The 23,680-nt window shown below is 39.4% G+C and overlaps 1 long non-coding RNA gene across 2 annotated transcripts in view; it reads right to left on the bottom strand.

The window, feature by feature from the left end:
• Positions 1 to 18,640: 18,640 nt before the first annotated feature.
• Positions 18,641 to 23,680, bottom strand: part of LOC119495239 — a 38,315-nt gene continuing 33,275 nt past the window's right edge. The window contains exon 4 of one of the 2 annotated variants that reach the window (XR_005208407.1): positions 18,641 to 18,850. This is a non-coding gene — a long non-coding RNA (uncharacterized LOC119495239). The remainder of the gene's footprint in view (positions 18,851 to 23,680) is intronic. The other variant, XR_005208408.1, reaches the window with a different exon arrangement.

Below are 23,680 nucleotides of genomic sequence, written 5' to 3'. Positions count from 1 at the left end.
GCCAGACCAGTGTTCTTCTATTCAGGCCCCAACCAGACCCCGGCCTGCTGCACTGGGCTAATGAACACAAACAGAAGACAGAGGAGGAAAAGAGGGGAGAATATGAATGTGTGTGTGTGTGTGTGTGTGTGTGTGCATGCCCTTGCAAACAGGGAGAAAAGGGGGGGGGGGAAATGAAGACAGAGGAAATGGAGGGAAGATAAGGAGGGTGAACGGACAAAGGAGAGTGGAAGACAGACAGAGGGAGTACGAGAGAAAGAGGACCACCACATGGTTTCATCCTCTGTTATCTCACTCTTGGCAGAGACATGCCCTTGTAACTGATAGACAAATAACCCTACTGTGACTGATAAAGCCTGGTTACAGATGGACAGAGGGAGGGGAGGGAGGGTAAAAAGAGGGAGGATATGAGGGAGGAATGGAGGGAGAAAAGAACAGACGGGGGGAAAGAAAAAAGAAAGGAGAGATGAAGGGAGGAGACGAGGAGGGAGGTATAGGGAGGCAAGATCGTGGGAGTGTGGAGGGCAGGAAGGAACAGGGGCGGGATGGGGTGATGGAGGAAGAAGGAGAGAAAGATGGAAGGGGAAGGGATGACAAAAGTATATAGAGACAGACATTACTCATCCAGTGTGAGGATTACTGGAAGAACAAGACCTCCTCTGTCTATTAATATTTTTGCTTATGAATCCAAGAGACGTGAGCACATAACGGTACTTACATGAAATCACAATCGCTAAAATGAATACAGCAGTTAATCTATCAATAAGGGCCGAAAGTATTTGGACACTGTGTTCACATCAAATTTGGTTTGAGGCCGTTTCTCGTGGTTTGGGCTAATGCCTCTTACTTCCAGTTAAGGAATATCTTGCAGTAATGCAGCAAACAACGAAACTTAAGAAAATAGCTTTAAAAATGTGAGTTTCAGAGACTTTGTTTCCTGAATTCTGGTGACTTTTAAAGAATGAAAATAGCAAAACAAGGCAAAAGTGAGCATGGCTCACATACCCCCGCTCATCGCTTGAACCCTGCTGAAGTAGGGCGAAAGGTTTTGCCCTTTAGGAACTAATGGAATTAGTGTATTGAGCACAATGTGGCTTGTTATTAGCTCACCTTCCTCAAGTCCCAAAAGGCACAACTAGACCACACTGTCAACCATCACACCAAATTTGAAGTTCCTAAGTGAAATAGTTTCCGAGTTCTGGTCCGGAAACGAAAGAGTGACACGCAAACGGAAAGAATGACAGACGGAAGGATGGACACGCGGACCGCTATATACCCCCGACTACGTTGTCGCGGGGGTATAATAATAAGTACACTGCAACAGCATTTTTATGTTTAAATTTAAATGTAAAATTTAAATTTAAATTCTCAGGAAAGAATACAGAATAATTTGTGCCTCTGTTGTGAACTTCAGTTTTCATTCATTCATTTTTGTACCTGCTTGAGTATTTCTTTCTCTTAGTGCTCTCAATTTCTCCTTCTGTCAATCCCTCACTGAATGCCCTTTCAGACACAACGTGGTAAAGCCACCACTGCGCTCTAAAACTTGTTGTTTCCAATGGCTTGCGTAGCGCCACGACGGCTTTTCTCTGCGTCAAGCAAAGGCCAACATTGGGCGCTGCACGCTGTGATGTGCACTGAATCGAGCGGCGAGCGCAGCTCAACGTTGTGTCGCGAGCAGCTCTCTTCCGCCAGAAAAAACATTAGGTGTAGCTGTATTGTTGTCCGGGTGGAAACAGTAAAGCTTATACACGCTGTAGAGCGCGAGAAACAGGTTGAAATAACAAAAAGAATAAAAAAATTGCCATAAATCAGGAGAAACATGGGAGAATTGTGACCCCGGGAGGAAACCGTGAGAGGGCAATGAAAAACAGGATTTTACTGGGAAAATCAGTAGGGTTGGCAAGTACAGTACGTGTACTAACTGTAAATGGAAAATTCTTTATAAAGAAATTCAGATAAGCCAATACTCCAGTCCACAAAGTTGGCAGTATAGTTACAATACACATAATATCCCTGAGAGAGAGAAAACATTTGATTTAGTTTGTGCTGGAGAACAATGGCTGACCAGCTTGTTTTTGACAGTTTGACACGATATTTCCATCGAAACATGGAGCCATCAAATGACTGGTGGTTTTTCAAAGATGAAAAAAAATACTATGATCTCAATGTAAAAAAAAAAAAAGGAAAAAAATAGAGTGAAAAGTGAAGAAATTATAAACAGGAAGTCTGGGGAAGGACAGAGAAAGTGCAGCAGTTTAAAGACAGACGGAGAGAGGAGAGAAAGGAGGGAAGCAGAGACGGGTTCAAAAGCTCTTGGAAAATCGTTGCTATAATAATAATCTGCTTCCTGCTCTATTGATGGAGAGAAAGATGACGTTTCCCAACATCTGAGAGATCCAGACATGGGGATTTATAAATGAGAGCCAGACCTGGTTCAAATGGTATTTGCAAACACTATTGATGGTTTGTTTTAACTCACTGTGAGTGCCAGATGCTGAGATTTACCACAAAAGACAATGAAAAAAGTGTCAGAATGTTTTAAAAAAAAATCTTTATGCTTCACATAAAACAGCATGCTTGCTGTATGATGAGACATATTGATTCCTGAAATCATTGTGTGATCAGTCCTCAGATTTATAGGGACTTCTAGGAAAATGAATCACCACGTGTGTATAATTTAGAAGCTGCAGTAACCTGGGCCTACTGTACATATAGCCGACTCTACATTGTGGATATTGTTCATAAAACACGGCTTTCATAACAATTACAGCTACGCCGTGAGTTTTCCTGGGGTCTAACAAACACGTTGGATGCATTTCCATCCTCATACAACATTTGCAAAGACATTTTTTAGTGTGAAAACAGACATTTCATGTGATAGACATGGCCAATTTTTGCAGTGAATTCCGCTTTCATTTAGCATTACAATGACGCAATTTGACATGCAGGCTTTACCTTCTCCACTTTATCCTCCAGCTTGTTTCTGCTATTCAATCATGCTTGTTCATGTTTTATGGCTTGTATTTACTACACTTTTATATAACTGCATTTGGCAGAGGGCATTTTTTCAATTAACAACACAAAACAACGACATATATTGTCCAGAAACCCTCACAGGTACTGCATTTAGCAGAAAAAATATGCTCAAATCATAACATGGTAAACTGCAGCCCAACAGGCAACAACAGCTGTCAGTGTGTCAGTGTGCTGACTTGACTATAACTTGACCCAAACTGCATGTGATTATCATAAAGTGGGCATGTCTGTAAAGGGGAGACTCGTGGGTACCCATAGAACCCATTTTCATTCACATATCTTGAGGTCAGAGGTCAAGTGACCCCTTTGAAAATGGCCATGCCAGTTTTTCCTCGCCAAAATTTAACGCAGGTTTGGAGCGTTATTTAATCTCCTTCGCAACAAGCTAGTATGACATGGTTGGCACCAATGGATTCCTCAGGTTTTTCTAGTTTTATATGATGCCAGCTAACATTAAAACTGAGCCCGCTACAACCTCCGAAAGATCGATTGAGTTAATGCGTTAAAGAAATTAGTGGCGTTAAAGCGATTTTGCGTTAACGCATTATTATTGCGTTAACTTTGACAGCCCTATTAACAACATTAAGCAGGTGTTTACTGCGAGCGAAAAGTGACACCAAGGGGTCTGACAAAGCGTCAGTATGTGACGAGTCGAGATGAGAACGTGTCGCCTGAAAAGGCACGCTGCGGACAACATGCTGGACTCAGTCCGCAGAGCCCTGAAGCCGAGCTTGCTGCTGCACAAAGCCTGTTCCCTTGTTTATTGAAATCTTCTATTAATATTGAACGTGTCTCATATCCAAATTGTACCAAATTTGAAACGTGTTCCCCAAGTGTGAAGCCGATCGGATGAGCAGTTCTCAAGCTATGCGAAGGACACACAGGCAGACAGACAGAGATGCCTTGCTTCATAGTAAGATGTGGGAGCGGGTAGATCAGCATGTTTCAACAGCAAATCCACATGTTTGCATGATTATGTTTCGTGCGTCCTGATTATGTGATCATGAGGTTGAACATCATTTGAGGAAGTGATGGCATAACTACACTTATCTGTGTTATGGTGAGAGAAACAAAAGTCATGTGTCAGTGTATATATGCTAAAATGCTCAGCGTAAATATAATCCACCTACAGGACATCAGATCCAGACACAATCTGGAGACAAGATTCATGTTGATTTAAGATGGAAACAGTCTGCCCATGTGTGTCCGTACACCTCTCAGGCTCTCTCTCTCTTTATCAGCCCCTTGGCCCGTATATATTCATGAGGCCTTATCTTTATATCACCGCTCTTCTTTTTTATTAGATGTTGTTTCAACTGTGAACTGTGTTGGGAGTCCTGGACGATGGACATTTGTCTTTTTCATGGGAAAATCGACTTACTAAAACTCACGAGCTATAGGCAAGCATGTGCTTATTGTGTGTGTGTGTGTGTGTGGTTGAGGCCGTTTAGCAGAGAGGGAAGGCTCTGTGAGTATAGCTTAAGTATTTCTGCTTCTCATTCTGTTTAAATAATAATCCAAACTTTAACTAATACCACTTCCGGAGTTATTATAAGCCAAACCACGATCTTTTCATAAAACTAACTAAGCAGTTTTGTTGCCTAAACCTAAGGAAGTTGTTTCCTGTGAAGACGGAAGTTTATTTTGAAAAGACTGTATGTCTGTAACGAGTAGAAATTGACACGTGTACATAATATAATATAATGTAATATGTCATAATATAGAGATTATTCATGTACTATTTGCTGACACGTGGTTGTGGAAATATATAATATCCCAACACGTTCCAAATAAACTCCTAAAGCAGGTTATGATGTCACCCTGTGTGTATTGAAACACAGTCACTGATAAAGATGAATTACTCTGCCTGCATGGCCGGATCCCACGCCTCCTCATAAGATACGGCAAGTTTGTGTAATATTTTAACTTTTTATGTGGCTTTATCTGCAACGTTTGCTAATTCCAGAAACCCCCCCTTGATTTGCTCCACTGAAGCAGTTTGTCATTTTCATCCACATTTGTTTATTTGTTTTGCTCGTTCGTCCCTGATTTCATTACGGCATCTAAGGTTTCCTCTGACGGAGAGGGTTTTAACGTCCAAAATTAAATGAACCGGGATAAGAAAGTGCACTACTTACGATATAAAAGATGGTCCTCGTTGCTGAAAAATGCATTCCAGCGAGGCTAACTACTGGGGGCATGGATTGGTCATGACATAAAGAATCAGATAAGCTCTCCAACTAGCTTACCTTGCTGTTCCTTGTTCTGCACTCAGCCTCTTCCTCCCCTCTCCTCCGTCCCCTTTCTGACATAAACAACTCTCTAATTTACGACCAATAATATCCTGATTCAATCACCTGATTGATTTTGGACTTGTGTCCCACTAATAAATTTCAGCTCTTCTTCTCTTATTGAGTCCGCCATCGGATCTCCACACTCCCCCACCCAAACACACACAACACACACACATATATAGTCTAATGGTATTAGAAAATCAAAGTCTCTCATTTTGTCTCAGTATATCTGCAGGGCCTGGTAATAGATCTGGCTGTACTTATATCCGGAGAAGGGAGGAGGATAGAGGACTACAAGCAGGGGAAGAAGTGGAATTAAGCAGAAGAAGATGAAGAGGATATAAAAAGAGAGTAAAATGGAGAGCATGAGAGCAGCAGATATAGAAAGTTAATCAGGATGTGTGGGGCTCAGTGTGCGTGGACTGAGGCTGAATTTACTGAATTAGGACATCTTTATCTGGTCGGCAGCACAGCGACAGGAATAGTAAACCACAGCAGGCACTGGTCAGAAAATGTTCTGCTCTAAGATAGGCTTTAATCTGCTGTGACTCTCACTGCAAATCACTGCGGAAAGAAGCATCACCTAAATATCTCAAACGGGAATGAAAATGTTTGATTGTGTATTATGTGGCCGGGTTAAACTGGGATAAAGGCATGTAGAGAGTTTGATGTTAAGAATCAACTGTATTTTCTTCATTATTTACCATTTAGTATCACAAATGATCATTAATTCCTCCAACTAAATTTACCCAATGACCAGTGGGCAACCTCCGGATCTGAAAAGTGAAGCCAAGTGTCTTAAACTTGCATTTTCTCTAATATCCAGCAGGGGGCGACTCCTCTGGTTGCTAAAAGAAGTCTGATTGTATAGAAGTCTATGAGAAAATGAGCCTACTTCTCACTTGATTTATTACCTCAGTAAACATTGTAAACATGAGTTTATGGTCTCAATCGCTAGTTTCAAGTCTTCTTCAATACAGCATGATGTTCATTTAGTAAATTTCACAGTGTGTTTTCAGTTCATGAAAGTTAATTATAACCTTTTTGTTCGCCTAAAAACGTCTTATTCAGCGTTCAGTTGTACTTCGCTCCACCCTCTTGTGTCACTTCTGGTTGCAAAAAAGCAAGATGGCAACGACCAACATGCCGAACTCGAGTCTTCAAAACGGCAGTCCACAAACCAATGGGTGACGTCATGTTCACTACGTCCACTTATACATATGCCGATGACCCTGAAGAGGCCATGTGATGATTTTAAAACAGCAAAGGTCGTGGCCTTCAGTGGCTTACCATTTTCACCCAAACTAAAATCTGATTATATTCATGTAGCACAATTCACACAGCCAAACCAAACTGGCTAAAACATGTACTTAAATGGTACAGTGTGTAGGATCTGGTGGCATCTAGTGGTGTGGTTGCAGATTGCAACCAACTGAGTACTCCTCCGCTCACTCCTCCCTATGTATTTTGTACTGCAACTATAATATGAACTATACTACAAGTGAAATACTGTTTACTAGTTATATAGCGCACTTTTTAGTTTATGAAAAATACACTTTAAAGTATACTCTCAGTAAACTACTAGTTTAATAGTTTTTACTGCTTGTATACTTGTAAGTTTTCTTTAAGTGAACTTATAGTACTTAGCCAAACGTATTTATACTTTTTTATATACTTGTCGGTATAAGCTAAGGTTACTTAAACTTAAAATAAGAGAGTATGCGTTCAGTTTACTTTTTATGTATTTATCAAAGACATACTTTAAACAAAATTATATTTAAAAGAAGTATACAAATAGCACCCTTGAATAAACTTGTTTTTTGTAAGGGTTGTTAGAAGTCAGGGGTCACTGCTCAAGAAGGCAGCAGACATTTTTACTTTTCATTAGAGGAGGTTACAAATGTGAGTTTAACTATAAACATCTCGATCCCAGAAACAATCTGCCTTGTCATATTGTTTGATGTAAGAAATATCAGTTATTAGAATTCATCATTAAGAAGATTATACTTTATATATTGGCCATATTATATTTTAGGATAATAAAAGTCTTCCTCGATAATCCTTTAAAGCCTATCTGCTGACAGACGTGTACCGCAGCTTGACATTAAAGAGTGTTGTTTGTGTGTGTATAAATACATGTATGAGCACGGGCAGACTCACATACGTAGCCACACACATGCACACGCCGTGACCAGTATGTAATCACATCCGCGTTAACGTCCGTGTACACGTTTGCCAATCCTCTTGCTGTGCACCTTGTGGCCTCCCCCCCATTAATATAATTAAATTCTACTACAAACTTTCCCTTTGAAACAAATTAATTAAGATGCTATTATTTAGCCATTGAGAGGTTAATGACCACCATTAGCAACAAAGGCTACATCCACCATCATCAGCCAAACTTGGTTATTTGGTCCATTTTGGTTATTTACTGAGCCGGAGATTGATGGCTCCTGATACTGCTAGTGACGCTAATTAGCTTTTAAAACATAACACACTCCATCACTGCTTCAGGACCGGTACAGCAACCACAGAACAATCCCATCATCCTTTGCTGCTGCCTGAACATATAGAGGAGAGTGAAGCAAATGGGATTTAGAAAGGACATTCTGTGCTATCTATATGTATGTACGGATGTACACATTTAATTCCAAAACATTATGCTATTTGATTAAGGTTATTATTAAGTACCCATCACATATTATAAAAAGCTTTTTGGTTTAAGCTGCCTGTTCTGTAAACTGTAATATTGTGTTTTATCAGACAATATTGACAATATATTGCCAATCAGTCATCATGTCATAGATAATTTTTCCAATCACGGAAAGGGGTATGACAATAAACATATCACCGTCCTTAAATTTTGATGATTTTATATGTTGCAACAGCAACGTTTGGTTAGTACGCTTCAAACTATGACACTCTAAGTAAACCCATTACGTCAGTTTTGGACGTGTCAAGGACGGCGGGTCAGTTTCCTCTCATTACATGCACAGTGTCTTTTCAAAATAAACTTCTGTGTTCACAGGAAACAGTTTCTATTCGTTACATGCATACAGTGTCTTTTCAAAATAATCTTCTGTGTTCACAGGAAACGGTTTCTATTCGTTACATGCAGACAGTGTCTTTTCAAAATAAACTTCTGTGTTCACAGGAAACGGTTTCTATTCGTTACATGCATACAGTGTCTTTTCAAAATAATCTTCCAACATTTTACTTTTAAGATTTTAGGTTTACTTACGCAACAAAACTACTTGGTTAGAAAAGATCATGTTAAAATAAGTATGTTTGTTACGTGAAATATGTAAGCTTGTTCGTGGCGTTAGTTAAATACGTACGTTACGTAACAAAACTTTGGTAAAATAAATCAACGTTGACTTGTTTTCACACGGGATACGAAAAGCAGGCTCCTGGGTGGAAGTCCGTGTTTGCTTGACCCAACCATCCATCTGACCTCCTCCCTACATGGACTTTCTCGCTCTTTATACTACATCAGTTGCTCTGATCGTCTTATAATGACGTGGATGGGTTTACATTGGAGTTAATTGAAAGCCTGGTGCGTCTCATACAGACACTAAAGGATGCCTCGGTGTGTCGGCATCAGGCGCAGAGGGGCTGACAAAGCGTCGGTGTCGTGAGTTGTGAGTGAGAACGGGTTGTAGGACACACGTTTGTTATATAGTTTGAAGAAATTCTACCACTCCTTGGTTAAATTAAACCTTCTCAAAACCAATTAAACAAACTCAAAAACGACATGTGCATGAAGTTTCACAGCACCTCATACACTAATTCATAATCAGTAACTGCATTTAAAAATACAAAGAGATGTTTGTTGTACATTTTAAAAGAGTAGAAATGTGTAAATGTTCATGACATGTATTCTCTACTCATTCTTTTCAAAATAAAAGACTTCTTTAGAGTGCTGGGGTCCTTTTCACACCACATTAAGTCCCATACGGTGAATATTGTTGATGACGTTGAGGCCTTGTGCAAATATCCTGCATCGCACCCAGCTAAGCAACTAATCTACGGCGGTGACAACAATAAGCCCGTTCTACAAACAGACAACGATCCCGTCCATGACACTGACATATTTAAGACATGATAACATTTTCCTTCCCCTTCGTTTCACACTTCACACACAGTTGAATTATTGGCCAGGCTTCATGATGTCAGCGAGACCCGGGTCTGGTGGACGTTACACCGGGCCCCGTCGGGTCACTCTGATTGGAGGACCCTGGAGCTGCGGCCAATGGGAGCACTGGTTGAAATCACAGAGGGGGGCCGGATGAGTAATGGCCTCACCAGTAAAGGGCACTCAGATGACATTGTGGGGATAACAGAACTTATTGTCAAGCGTTTACACTGCGGGCGATTTACGGCCGCTCCATAAATGTTTATTAGCTTTTCCTCTATTTATAACTTCTGAACATCATGATGGGCTTGACTATGCCCTTGTGTCTCTGCACTTTTATGATCTGGGTGAACATACCCTGATGAGCAGCACTGAGGGATCTTTGTGTGCATACTGTATGTGTGGGTGAGAGTCTCTATGGTTTACTGTATATATAATTTATAGCACCAACAGTATATTTGTGTGCATGTATGTATTTTCACAGGACTCCCATGTATCTGCTTTTACATCTGAAACACACACCCATAGCCTCTCTCTCTATCTGTCTTCCACACACACGCAGCTGTTCTGTAGAGGCATGTGATTTAAGATGGATGACTACGACAGGCTTTTATCTGCCGGTGTGTAAATCAGCACATCGCTCTAAAACAACCTGAAAATCACTGCGCCAAAGGGCTTAAAAAGGGAAGAAGAAGAAGAGGAAATACTCATGCACATGTCTATAAGAACGCTCGGAGATGGTTAATGTTTCCATTAAATTATTTCTATTCAGTATCACTGACATTTGATTTTTAAGCACACCATGGAAGGGAATTTCTAGCATTGTCTCTTTATTTTTTATTCTTCTGAGATTTATCTGGTCTATTTTATTACATGATGAAAGTGATTTTAAAATATTTTGCCATACAAAGGTTAAAAGTCGTGTGCTTGATGAACCCATCCACCTCTCCACCCGCCCGCCATAAGTTGTCTCTCTCTCTCTATTTACACTACGTCACTAACTCTACCGTAGCATTTATATGCAGAGGCGTTTACATTGCAGTCAGTACAGGATACATGACGAAGGCGGAAATCAAGAAAGGCCTACAAATTGCGTGCTAAACGTCTTGTGCATTATCGTTATATTCATACGACTTTTCGTGCAAATGGGCTGTTGTGTTATATGAATTGAGAATAGTAAGTTAAAAAAAAAACACATTCATTTATTTACAAAAGAGCAGATTATCTTTGCTGTAGTTTCAGGTAGGGCTGTCAAAGTTGTTTTAACGCCACTCATTTCTTTAAAGCATCATATAAATTTAGAAAACCTAACAAATTCATTGGAACCAACCATGTTATACCAGCCTGTCAGGAAGGAGGTTAAATAACATTCTAAATTAGTGCTAAATTTTGGCGAGGAAAAACTGTCATTGTCATTTTCAAAGGGGTCCCTTGACCTCTGACCTCCAGATATGTGAATGTAAATGGGTTCTATGGGTACCCACGAGTCTCCCCTTTACAGACATGCCCACTTTATGATAATCACATGCAGTTTTGGTGCAAGTCATAGTCAAGTCAGCACACTGACACACTGACAGCTGTTGTTGCCTGTTGGGCTGCAGTTTGCCATGTTATGATTTGAGCACATTTGTTATGCTAAATGCAGTACCTGTGAGGGTTTCTGGACAATATTTGTCATTGTTTTAGATACATTTGCATGAAGCAGTATATTTGCTCACTCCTATGTTGATAAGAGTATTAAATACTTGACAAATCTCCCTTTAAGGTACATTTTGAACAGATAATGTGATTAATCATGGACAATCCTGCGATTAATCGTGATTTCATATTTTAATCGATGGACAGCCCTAGTTTCAGGCAATGCAAGTTGAAGTTTGTAATGTTAAGAGCAGCGCTGGACTTCTACGGCCTCTTGGGTCTCAAAAGTGTGCCGGTCCAAAACGAGAAACAGCTTCACTGTTTGCTATTACTTCAACATGTTGAGCGGCTGATCTGTGCACATGTTTAAAAAAAGAAAAGATCTCATCAAATCTCCTCAGATGTATAAAACCTGTAAGAATCATTCCTATAAAGGAAGAGTTTTTCCTAATAATAATTAATTGAGTGGCGTCGGTAGGGGAGGGAGGGAGGGCGTCTACTTGTCATGCAGAAGGAACTTCTACAAATTGAGGTAGCTGTGCTATTCTCCCTGGCCGCCTGCCTTCAAACGTTAATCACTGGCTCAGGCTTTCAAGTGTGGGCCAACTGTGGTCATCTGTGACAGCAGAGGTGTAACTTTATGAAATAATTACTTCACAAGCCTTTGGAGTATGCTGAGGGCTGAAAATAAACAGCATTGGGTGAGAGGTGGGGGAGGGAAGTTGGAGGAAAGGCAGAACGGGGAGACGGCCAGCAAATGAAATGCAAACGCTAGCTGCTCTCTCTCTCTCTCTCTCTCTGGGACAGAGATTTATGGGAGATGTACATGACATGGCAGCAGCTCAGAAGAAACCCCTCTCTCTCTCTCTCTCTCCTCGTCTCTCATCTATCTCGCTTTATCTCTCCCACCCTCCCTTGATCCCATCGCAGCTGTTCCAGGCCTGGCCCACTTGCTGCACCTGCCCAAAAAGGCCCTCGATCAAGGCTAGCACGAACAAATCTAACAACTCTTAAAGGCACACCGCTGCTCTTTAATGTTTTAATGTTTTAATGTCAAATTCAGACTCAGACGTTGTGTTTTCACTAAACTACTGTCATGCTCACCTCTCCGTGATTAAAACTGTCTGTAAAGTCTTTTCCTTTGCTGTTAACTCCCTTCTGACTTTCACCAACCAAGCAGGGGAGCTTCCTCACATTTACAGCATCATCCTTTAACCCCAAGTCACATGACTTTTCTGCGCTGTAACCACTCCTGGCGCTGTCCGGACAGAGGCTGTCTACTGCTAGTCCCAGTGTCTGCACTTCCTGGTTGATTTATATGACTGAGAGGCCAGTGGAAATCATCACCGACTCCTCGTCCCAGACAGGAAATCAAAGAGAGCGAGACAGCATAATCAGTGGAGCAGCCTGACCTGGATTCAGAGCGCTCACAACCTTCATGGCAGACAGCTGCTATCAGCACAGGCCTGGCTGGATTCTGGAGATCAAAATTTACAGATGTGAACAAGAACATGTTTTTGAAGTCAGGCTATAAAGTTGATAAAGTCTGCATATAGAGAGCATAGGAGAGGCAGTTTAGCGTGTTTTACTGGAGCCCATTTTCATCACGGAGAACCATTTTGCAAACGTTTAGACTTTTGGATGAATTTTTACAATCATTTAAATGCAGATTGTTTCAAAAGGATACACGGCATTACTTCAAAATAGTAATATACTTTTTCTTTGGTCAAAGATACAACTTGATGCGATACTTGGGCTTTGGCTATCACCTGATACCGAGTACAGATACGATACCAGTGTTTAATTAATAAACTGTGCCTCACTGTGTGGAAGTGACTGGGATCATTCTTTTATGTGTAAGCAGTGGTGGAGGAAGTATTCAGATCCTTTACTTAAGTAAAAGTACCAATACAGCACCATACCATTACATGTAAAAGTCCTGCATGAAAAATCCTAAGTAAAAGTACATACCCTTAAGAAAATGTAGTATACTTCTAGTTTATTTTATGAAGTATACTTTATGTAGTAAGTACTGCATACTAATATCAATGTACTAGTAGTATGCTTGTAAGTGTACTACTTCAAAACTTCTAAATTGGCCCACGTTTTAGTACACAACTAGTTTACATCTAAGTTGTATTTTCTACTGCAACTATTCTATGAGCTTTACTACAAGTGAATAGGTATACTATTAGCTTAATAGTTATATACTTGTAGTCCACTTTTTAGTTTATGAATGTAGACTTTGTACACTTTAACTTATAGTATTTTTGTTTCTGGATATTTATTTATTATTTTCCTTTTGACTAAATGTTTTCTTAACTTTTTCTACTTTTTTTAGGTTATATTGTCATGTCATCACATTGTTGTGTTTGTTATGTGTATTTTGCCTGTATTAAATTTAAAAATAATATTTTTTATATTAAATTAAAAAATATTCCATTTATTTATTTTATATATTTATTTACTTTAATATTGATTTTCATACAGAAATGATTGGAAACAAACGGCTGCCTGAAAGGGTTGAAAAAAAAAAGTTGAACATTACAGCACACATTTGAAAATGCACAAAAAGTACACATGGATTGTACTTCAACATTTGTGCGGTGCATCTTATTTTTAAATGTTGGTCACCACCACCAGTATGTGCATCCTCTCTATTGTTCACTTGGCCAGATGCTGTTGTGAGCAAAAGTTTTTGAAGTATTCAGACTATGACTATCTGGTGTCCTTGTAAGATATACACACAAACTCATCACAGTTATTAATGCAGGTAGAGACACTCATAATTATGTATATGAGGGTATTTTGCTGGAAGGTGAAAGTGATGGTGAGTGGTTGCATTAGATTAGAGTTATTGCTGTATGTCTCATGAGCGTGTCAATGTTTATGTATGTGTTTGTATGTGTGCACACAAGTAACGTGTGAAATGGTCAATATGTGTGTACGTGCATGCAAATGTTCACGTGTGCTCATGTATCTTAGTGAAGAATGTGCCTCTAATTCTCGTTAGAGCCTTAATGCAGCCGCGAGTTGACAGACTGCCTCAGCCGACCGCCGTGTGCATTAAAAGTGACTGAGGGAAGATAAACGCACAGTAGCCAGATTAAAGTGACAAATAGACTCCGCATGCAAAGTGACAAAAGGTAAATTGTGTTGCTAAATGCGAGGGGAGGCAGTTTCTGTGACTGCAGGGCTCTGTGATGAACGAGGGATAAGTGCTAAAGCACCCAAGTCGGAACCACTAAAAATTCACATTGCCCTCTGACCGCTTATTTCCCTCCGAAAACATCAGAGGAAAAGCAAAGCGTCGGCTGTAAATCAAGTAAATGTAGTGATATGCAAAAATGCATCTCGTTTTTTTTTTTCTTAACTGAGTGAGAACACATCTGTCGTGTGGACTATTTTAGGGTGCACACTGAAACGTGAAGGGAGAAATAGTGATACAACAAGACAGCTTCAAGTCTCATGAAAAATTAAACATTACGATACCTTATGGCTGCACATCCCAAGTAAATAGTGTATAAAAGAAAAATATATATATATATATATATATCACCATGAAACGTCCCCAGTTGGTTACTTACATTGAGACTTTTATTTTGGGGGTTACAAGTTTTCTGAAATTGTATGTTTTAATATGCAAATTATGCATTATCTTATTAAATATGTGATAATTTGTCCTTACAAAAAAATAAGTTTATTCAAGTGTGTATACTTAGAAGTATACTTGGCTTATACTGAAAAGTTTACAGAAAAGTACATTTGGCTAAGTACTATAAGTTTACTTAGAGAAAACTTACAAGTAAACTTGCAGTCAAAACTATTAAACTAGTAGTTTACGGAGAGTATACTTTAAACTGTACTTTCATAAACTAAAAGTAAGTAACTAGTATGTAACTAGTAAACTAACAGTATACCTATAAGTTCACTTGTAGTATAGTTCATATTATAGTTGCAGTACGAAATACAACTTGAATGTAAAAGTATACTTAAAAGTATATTTTTATAAACTAAAATGTGGGCCAATTTAGTCCCAAGAAGTATTGTACTACTAGTACATTGAATAGTATACTTATTACATAAAGTATACTTGGGATTATACTTGAACTATAAGGCAATAATGTTTTTCTATATTACAAGTTTTCTGAAATTTTCATTATCTAATGGCAACTTTTGGTGAATTTAGGAGAAATCTACAGACGCAAATAGATAAAAGTAGTAAAATAAACACCTAAATGTGTATTTTGGAGGTTTTCTTTCCCCTTAAGAAGACGTGTTATGGAAGCAAAATAGCCAGTAGTTTCTCTCCACTTAAGCATTAAGATATCATGAACACAAGTCGTACGCTATTTCCAAATATTGACATCACAGAACATCTCTAACCTCAATATGTTGAATTATTTTGTATCCTCTCGCTGTATACTGTATTAGATGACTTGAATTTGCTGTATCTGTGACACATACTGAATGCCATGCTGTAAAATATACTGAAGGCCACGCATGTTTCCCCAACAGTTGTCTTCATATCCACACATTAGTGTATGCCAGGTATGTTGTAGCCTACATGATACATGTTCCAGTAGCCGAGAGCAGACCGTACAGCCAAATCACGTCTGCATGTTTTCCTTCTCACATGACAAGTCTCAAAACAAACCACCACACAGACACACTCCAGTCGTAGCAGCAGCAGTAGTCGTGGTAACAGACGTATACAGTAGCAGCAATAATGATAAGTTAAGATATCATATTTCCCTTCCATATGCAATTATACTGCTGTGACAAAATTCATTGTATTTGTGATGCCACAGATGAGTCTCCTTTTGTTTATTAGATAAAAGCTTCTTATATAACTGTTAGGATTTTGTTATAGATCATTCCTACAATCCCACAAACAGAAAATAATGTTTAAAATAGAAGCAACAGAAGGCAACCTAGCCCATCTAAAAACGCTGGATACTACATTTCCCATAATGCAACTTGATATTGTCCTTACATTACACCCTCCGTGCCTGGTAAAAGCCTGTTTTAACACATTTGTGTAACACAAGCTTTCTGTTACAAGTTGTTGGTAATCCCTGTGAACTGATTTCGAGGTCATCTCTAATGTGAGGTAACTATAATTACGGTTAACATTTGGGAAACATCAGTAAACTAGAAAATGCAGCTACGAGCTGAAACACATTGCTAGAAAAGCTGGAGGCTATAAACTGGAATACTGTCAGAGGTGGAAGATGAAATTAATTAACTCGTCAGACAGAAAGAAGTATTTGGCTGGAAGAAACGTTTTAAAATTATAAATACTTGGACAGAAAGAAGTATTTGACTGGACTAAGCCTTCTAAACTACAAGTCGTTAGACAGATAATAGTATTTGGGTGGAATAAGCCTTTAAAACTACGAATCATTAGACAGAAAGTAGTATTTGACTAGAATAAACCTTTAAAATGATAACAGAAAATAGTATTTGACTAGAATAAACCTTTAAAATGATAACAGAAAGTAGTATTTGGCTAGAATAAATCTTTAAAATGATAACAGAAAGTAGTATTTGACTAGAATAAACCTTTAAAATGATAACAGAAAGTAGTATTTGATTAGAATAAATCTTTAAAATGATAACAGAAAGTAGTATTTGATTAGAATAAACCTTTAAAATGATAACAGAAAGTAGTATTTGACTAGAATAAATCTTTAAAATGATAACAGAAAGTAGTATTTGATTAGAATAAACCTTTAAAATGATAACAGAAATTAGTATTTGGGTGTGATGAAACAGAAGTATAAATGGTAGAAACAAGAAAAGTCATAACTGAATGTACTGAATGAGCTGAACATTTTGATATTGATTAAAAAAAACATACAGAACTACTGAAATAAAAAGTTGAATAAAGATTTGGATGCTGAATCATTCCCATAATAATGCCAATGAGACGGGACACAAAGCTGGGATGCTGATGCTGCAGGTGAATACCATCAACCACCCTCATCTACTGCATACGCTTTGACTTTTCACTGCGGAAAACACAGAAATCTCATTCATATGAGATTGCGTTGTATTTTTGGGAAGAGGAACAGCTGTTTTGTATCAGTAGCATCGGCTTTACTACAGGTGTTATTACTGCTTGTAGCGGTGGTGCAAAGGTGTGAGTTAGTTGGTGAGACAGTAAGACAGTTGGCTGATCACAGATAAGGGCACTGCAGGAAACGTAGATTGATTGCTTCATTTGCATATTTGACAAAGTGTGTTGAAACAACTGCACCTGTGTCTCACCAAGTCTCACCCACCCACCGACACACAGAGAGAGACACCCAAACACTGTTTTGGCAAGATAAATGTATACAGAGTTTTATATGTCTGCAGGAGGTAAGAGGAGCTGACTGGAGCTGGAGGAATTATTAATGATGAATCGTCTGGCGGTTTGGTTTAGGCAACGGTTTCCAGTGTAAACACAGGAACTGGATCGGCACAATTATCAGATGCAGGGGATTAACGTCAGGAATTTATACTGAAAGTTGAACCAAGTGTCAAGATGGAGACGTGTGAGCCGAAGAAATGAACACTGAAGTGTCAAAAGTTTGGTAGAATACAGACAGAAACAGCATCTAGACTGAGTCGCTGCTAAATGCTCAATATGAAACATAAAAAGAGCGGTTGAATTAATATGTAAAGGCGCTGTGTAACAGCATTTTCAAGTTTTTTTTCAGGCTGGTCTCATACACCGTTAATAGCTATATCAAGTAATGCACTGTAATTTGTTTATATCCCACAAAATCAATTGGTGTGTAATCCATGTAATTGTGAACCAGGAAGTATAAAGAGCAGGAAACGCCGCATAGGGAAGAGGTCGGGGTGGATGGGTGGGTCTAAAAATACCAGACTTTCACCCAGGAGACTGGCGTTCGTGTCCTGTGTGAAACCAGAAGTCAACGCTGATTTATTTTTCACGTAACTGACATACTTAACTAACTTACTTGTTACCTAAACCTAACCAAGTCAATAATTTCTAATCCTAACTAAGTCGATCTTTTCCTCAAGATATCTAAGTAGTTTTGTTGCATAATCCTAACCAAGTCAAGCTTTTCCTAAACCTAGCTAAGTATTTTTTGCCTAAACCTAAATAAATTGTTTCTTTGCCTAATCCTAACCAAGTCAATATTTTCCTAATCCCAACTAAGTTGTTTTTTTGCCTAAACCTAACTAAGTTGTTTTTTTGCCTAAACCTAACCACGTCAATATTTTCCTCAAGATAGCTAAGTAGTTTTGTTGCCTATAACCAAGTCAATATTTTCCTAATCCTAACTAAGTCGCTCTTTTCCTAAACCTAACTGAGTAGTTTTGTTGCATAATAATAACCAAGTCAATCTTTACCTAATCCTAACTGAGTCGTTTTTTGCCTAAGGAAGTTGTATCCTGTGAAGACGGAACTTTATTTTGAAAAGACTGCATGCATGTAACGAGTGTATATTAACACGTGTTGCTAGACATTCGTAGGAAAACAAACAAAAAAGGGGGAATAACTTTGCTTCTTTTATGTTCATGATTTAATGCATTTGCTTTTGAAACACATGTTGGGGTTGAACCTTATTTTATGACACAATTTCAACACATGCTTTTTTGACAGTTATTTACTTTTTATTTTATTCTTTTAACTGCATGAATCTGTGGGGGTGAGACACTTCCTCTGCTGCAGCTCTCCACTTGTGGGTTGATCAGACTTACAGCACCTACAGCAGTCAAACAACTACATTTATATTAATAAATGTATTTATGTCTGCACCCACATTGCACTCAGTCAGAAGAGACTATGACGAGCAAGATTCACAATGAGAGCAAATGAAGACACACTGACTCTAAATAAAGCCATCACAGTTGTTTGCACAAAGTCGGTAACGTTATTCCCGCCTGGGAACGCACTGACAGACCAGTAAACACACTCATTTACGTATCAACCAACTCTGATGACATGACCCACACCTCCTCTCTTTCCCCGTGGTCAACGTGTGTCCATTTAGGTCAACGTGGATGTGTGTGTGTGTGTGTGTGTGTGTGTGTGTGCGCATGTCCTTCTGCGTTTCTGTTTGAAGATGTAGTGTGTCGGCATGTGAGTGTTTATATGTTTCGACACAGACCTGCCACTTTGGCCTTCGGGGCTGAAACATGAACCAACAGAGCAGAGTTTACATCAGTACACAGTAATCACAGGAGCCAGCTTCGCCTCTGACCACATCAGTGTGGCCTTCCAAACATAAACACAGTTGATTTAAGAACCGATATAGACGTATAAAAAAAAGGTGGATGAACTACATTTTACATTTGCCCTTTAGACATGTAGCCGGCAATCTCATCCAGAGTGACATTTGTTTTGAGTTTCTCTCAGTGATCACCGGAAGGTGAACAGCCGTCGCGTTTTTATACTTTGTGCTTTAATTTCAACTATAAGCAACTTTAACTGGCTCTAAATGGAGACAGGAAATAACTGTTTGAACTGTTGTGTGTTTAAAGCAATTTATTAGTTTTGAGTTCTGCTATGTGATTCATGCAGTGAACTACAGGCTGTACTTAGATCTAAATTTAGTGTTTTTAGTGTCTTGTGGGGATTTTTCTCTCTCTGTGAACAGGTTTGTTTTGATTCATCGTTTTTTATATCTCCATAAACAGATTCTGCATTCATATCAGGGTTCAACGTTAATGTTTCTTTTATTTACCCGGTCAGGCAAGTAGGTCAGAAATCTTTCCCAAAGTAAATCTTTACTTGCTCTCATACAAATTGATTTATTTATTAGTGGTTATCAAATAACAACAAAGACTAAAGTTAACTGGAGTCAGTACCTCCAAGTCTGAGGCCATGGTTCTCTGCCGGAAAACGGTGGACTGCGCCCTCCGGGTTAGGAGTGAGTTCAAGTATCTCTGGGACTTGTTCACATGCGAGGGTAAAATGGAGCGGGAGATGGACAGGCAGTTTGGTGCGGCGTCAGCAGTTATGCGGGCGCTGTACCGGACCATTGTAGTGAAGAGGGAGCTGAGCTGGAAGAAAAGGCTCTTGATTTACCAGTCCATCTACGTTCCAACCCTCACCTCTGGTCATGAGTTTTGGGTAGTGACCGAAAGAATCAGATCGCGGATATAAGCGGCCGAAATGAGTTTCCTTCGTAGGTAGGCTGGGATGCCCCCTGGACGCCTCCCTTTGGAGGTTTTCCTGGCACGGCAAACTGGTAAGAGCCCCCTTGGTAGACTTAGGACACGGTGGAGAGATTACACTGTATATCTGGTCTGGCCTGGGAACACCTCGGGGTCCCCCAGGAAGAGCTGGAAAACGTTGTTTTAGAGGGAAGAGAAGCTCTTATCTGTAGCAGCCTCTTTGTGATTTAAACTGGTGTATTTTGACATGAAAATGTACCTTTGTTTCAGCTGAAACTCTTGTAGCAGGTTTATGTATTGAAAATGTATTACAACTTTAAAATCAAGAAAATCCACCTTTGAACAAACCAAGTCGTGTCCTCTGCTAAATCACTTGAGAACGATATAAATTGATCGCAGCTCCACAGAAAAGGTGTTTCAGGATCTTTTCAGCGTGATTGAAGAGGAATTCAGAGTCTTATGGCGGAGCTGTAGACTTTGGGTTGCTATATTTTTGTCAACTGAAAGAGCAAAAGCGACCAAAACAACTATCCCTCCAGCCGCTGCTGATCTAATCGGTTGTTGGGAGATTTACAGCACAAACTAATGGAAGTTTTGAAGCAGGGAGGAAAGATTTCCCTCCATCAGAAAAAGGGGAGGAGATTTAATCTGTCGTATTTTTTGGAGAAACTATGTAATTTTCCCCCGACTTCTAGTCGAAGCAAAGAGGAGGATGATATAAATCACATGAAGGGCCTCCGTCCTCAGGGCCCGCGGAGCTGAAACCCAAACCAAGCCGAGGTTAATGGAAGTTCAACTCAAGATTTATTTTAATTGTTCCATTGTAATTTCTTTAACTCAAACAAAATGTCTTCTTTTGTTGAAGTCACTCGCTAAATTACACCACATCTGAAGTGGAAAATGTTAAGTGTCAAAAAACTTTTTTTCCCCCCTTCAACTCTCTGGGTTAAATCAACAGAGTGAAGAGAAAAAGCTGCGTTCAAGAAGCAGAGTGGGAATGAGAAGATATGACAACAGAGGGGAAATACAGATTTTACTTTTAGCACTTTCAGCATAATCTCCTGATGCTTACATCTTATATGTATGCATATCTATATCTATAATGTCCTTTAAAGATAGAAACTACAGGTGAGTATCCACTGATTATCATATAGTTAAACTATAGTGTGCACTGCCTCCCAGTGGGACGTTAATACAAGGACCAGTCTCACATATTTCATTGGATGACAAGCTAATTAATTACTCCACAAGAGTGACTCTGGAGTTTCAGTAACTTATAACAATAGCACTTTCAGATCAAGTGGATCGTCTGTAACCATTAGACAGGTGCAACCACAATGGAGGCCGACGTCTGCCCTTGATCAGCGAGCCGACGTCTGTCCTTGATCGCCGCCAGGGGAACTTGAAGCGCGGCTCTGCGTGAATCCGTGCAGGAAGACACCACATGAAGCATGACAACCGACCGCATAAGCCGGCGTCGGGCTGAGTGTTTGCAAACAGGAACTAGCTGGCAGTCTGCTTCTCCCTCCCATTCCCGCGGCCCCAGCTGTGCAAGGGGCCTATTTTAGACATCCAAACTGCATGCTGGGATACACTGACACCCCGTGAGCAGTGATCAGCATGTGTTGCCATGCAAAGTGTGTGTGTGTGTGTAGCAAGGGGTGGGAGCTGATGATATTATTACTAATTATTGGAATAACTTCCTGCCACCTGTCTTGCATGCTGCCTCGTGCCAAAGTACGACACATAGTGATGAAACCGTCGAAGGAGCTTCTACAGAACCGACAGCTGACGAGACGAACTGATGTGCTTTAAGCTCTACCTCATCTAATACTGAGAATATTTAAATTGATATTGCAACGTTTCTATATTGAGTAAATATTCATTTCAGGTTGGGAGTGTTTCTACATTCGCTGTTGCCGGTATCTGGCTCAGCAGCACCGCCAGTGTTTCACTGAATAAACAGAAGATGAAGGTGAATTTGGCATGAATCTCAGACTACCAACGGAAGCACAGAAACATCTGACCACTTTAATGTTATTATTATTGTCTGTTGCTGCATAATTAAGTTTCATAAGTCATCTAAAGACATTTGCAATAAGGAAATAATCATTATTTTAGCCCAGAATCACCATATTATCATATATTTTTGAAGTTTTTACTCTGAATATTACCCCCCTCCCCCGGCTCCGTAATTCTTCTCATTATTTATTTTTTTTACCTACAATGTCCCTCATACGTCGGCGTACATCTCTGGGATGTTGTATCACACAAATAAGTGTTGTGTGCTGATTTTATTTACACTATGATGAAACAAAACACTGATTAAAGCAAAGTGATGTAACATTTCCTAAAAAAGGAAAAAAGGCAACTGTTGTTAGCTTTTAAGCCTCGTTCCTGAAAGTGGCTGAAATCCCAAACTAACACCCGGAGGATGCACATAAACTATTTTCTGTGTCACAAATCCGCCTTGAGTCATCACCCTTGCCCTGGATCACTCTGCTCCTACTTACATCCAAATCCTCAGCCACACTAAGTACCGGAGCTCATGTAACTCACGCCAGCACAGATCTGCCTTGCCTCTTTAACACCTCCTCTGACCGGTCAAAGTGCCGAGCCAGCACGGCTAGGCTGAAATGAAACCGCTTTTAATATTACACCGTTTTAATCTGTCAAATTGTGTGGGCGGGTTGATGAATCATGCCACTGTGGGCTTTTATTAAATGTTATATACAAGCCATAGTCTTCGTATCCTTCCTCACCACAGCTACAGCTACACAGCTCAATGCACACATTTGTTTTTATCAACTCCTGATTTAAAAGTGTAAAGTATAAAGTTAACTCCACCACTGAATGGAGAATATGTGTCTAAGATACTGAGAAATTAAAATGCTTCAGTTTCAGATGAAGATTTTTTTGTCTCGAGATGCTTTGATCTCGAGGTCTTATATCGATGACAGTGAATAAAATCGAGCAAAAACAAAATGGTTTTAATTTTTTAAAGATATAGCCATTACTATTATTTTTATGATGTTTTTCCTAAACTTAAGTGGCTTTGTTGTCTAGTTTAGTTTCAACACAGTCTCGCGGCAGTTCGTGAAATAGTCATGAAATTGAATCTATTTGATTTGGGTACATAGACACGAATTTCCCTTTTTTTTTTTCGTGACGCTCAGCAAGACCTTCAACAGTCACTTTCCGTTCCAGTCTTTTCAAAATAAAACTACTTAGTTAGGTTTAGGAAAAGATCAACTTGGTTAGACTTAGGCAACAAAACTGCTTAGTTAGGTTTAGGAAAAGATCAACTTGGTTAGGCTAAGGCAACAAAACTACTTAGTTAGGTTTAGGAAAAGATCGCAGTTTGGGTTAAAATAACTCTGGAAGCGCCGTAACTTAAGTACGGAAGTTACGTGGCAAATAAATCAACTTTGAC

The sequence above is a fragment of the Sebastes umbrosus genome, chromosome 10, assembly GCF_015220745.1.
Source record: "Sebastes umbrosus isolate fSebUmb1 chromosome 10, fSebUmb1.pri, whole genome shotgun sequence".
Taxonomy (NCBI): domain Eukaryota; kingdom Metazoa; phylum Chordata; class Actinopteri; order Perciformes; family Sebastidae; genus Sebastes; species Sebastes umbrosus.
Note: the sequence above shows the minus strand (reverse complement) of the source record. Positions and strands in the feature narration are given on the sequence as shown.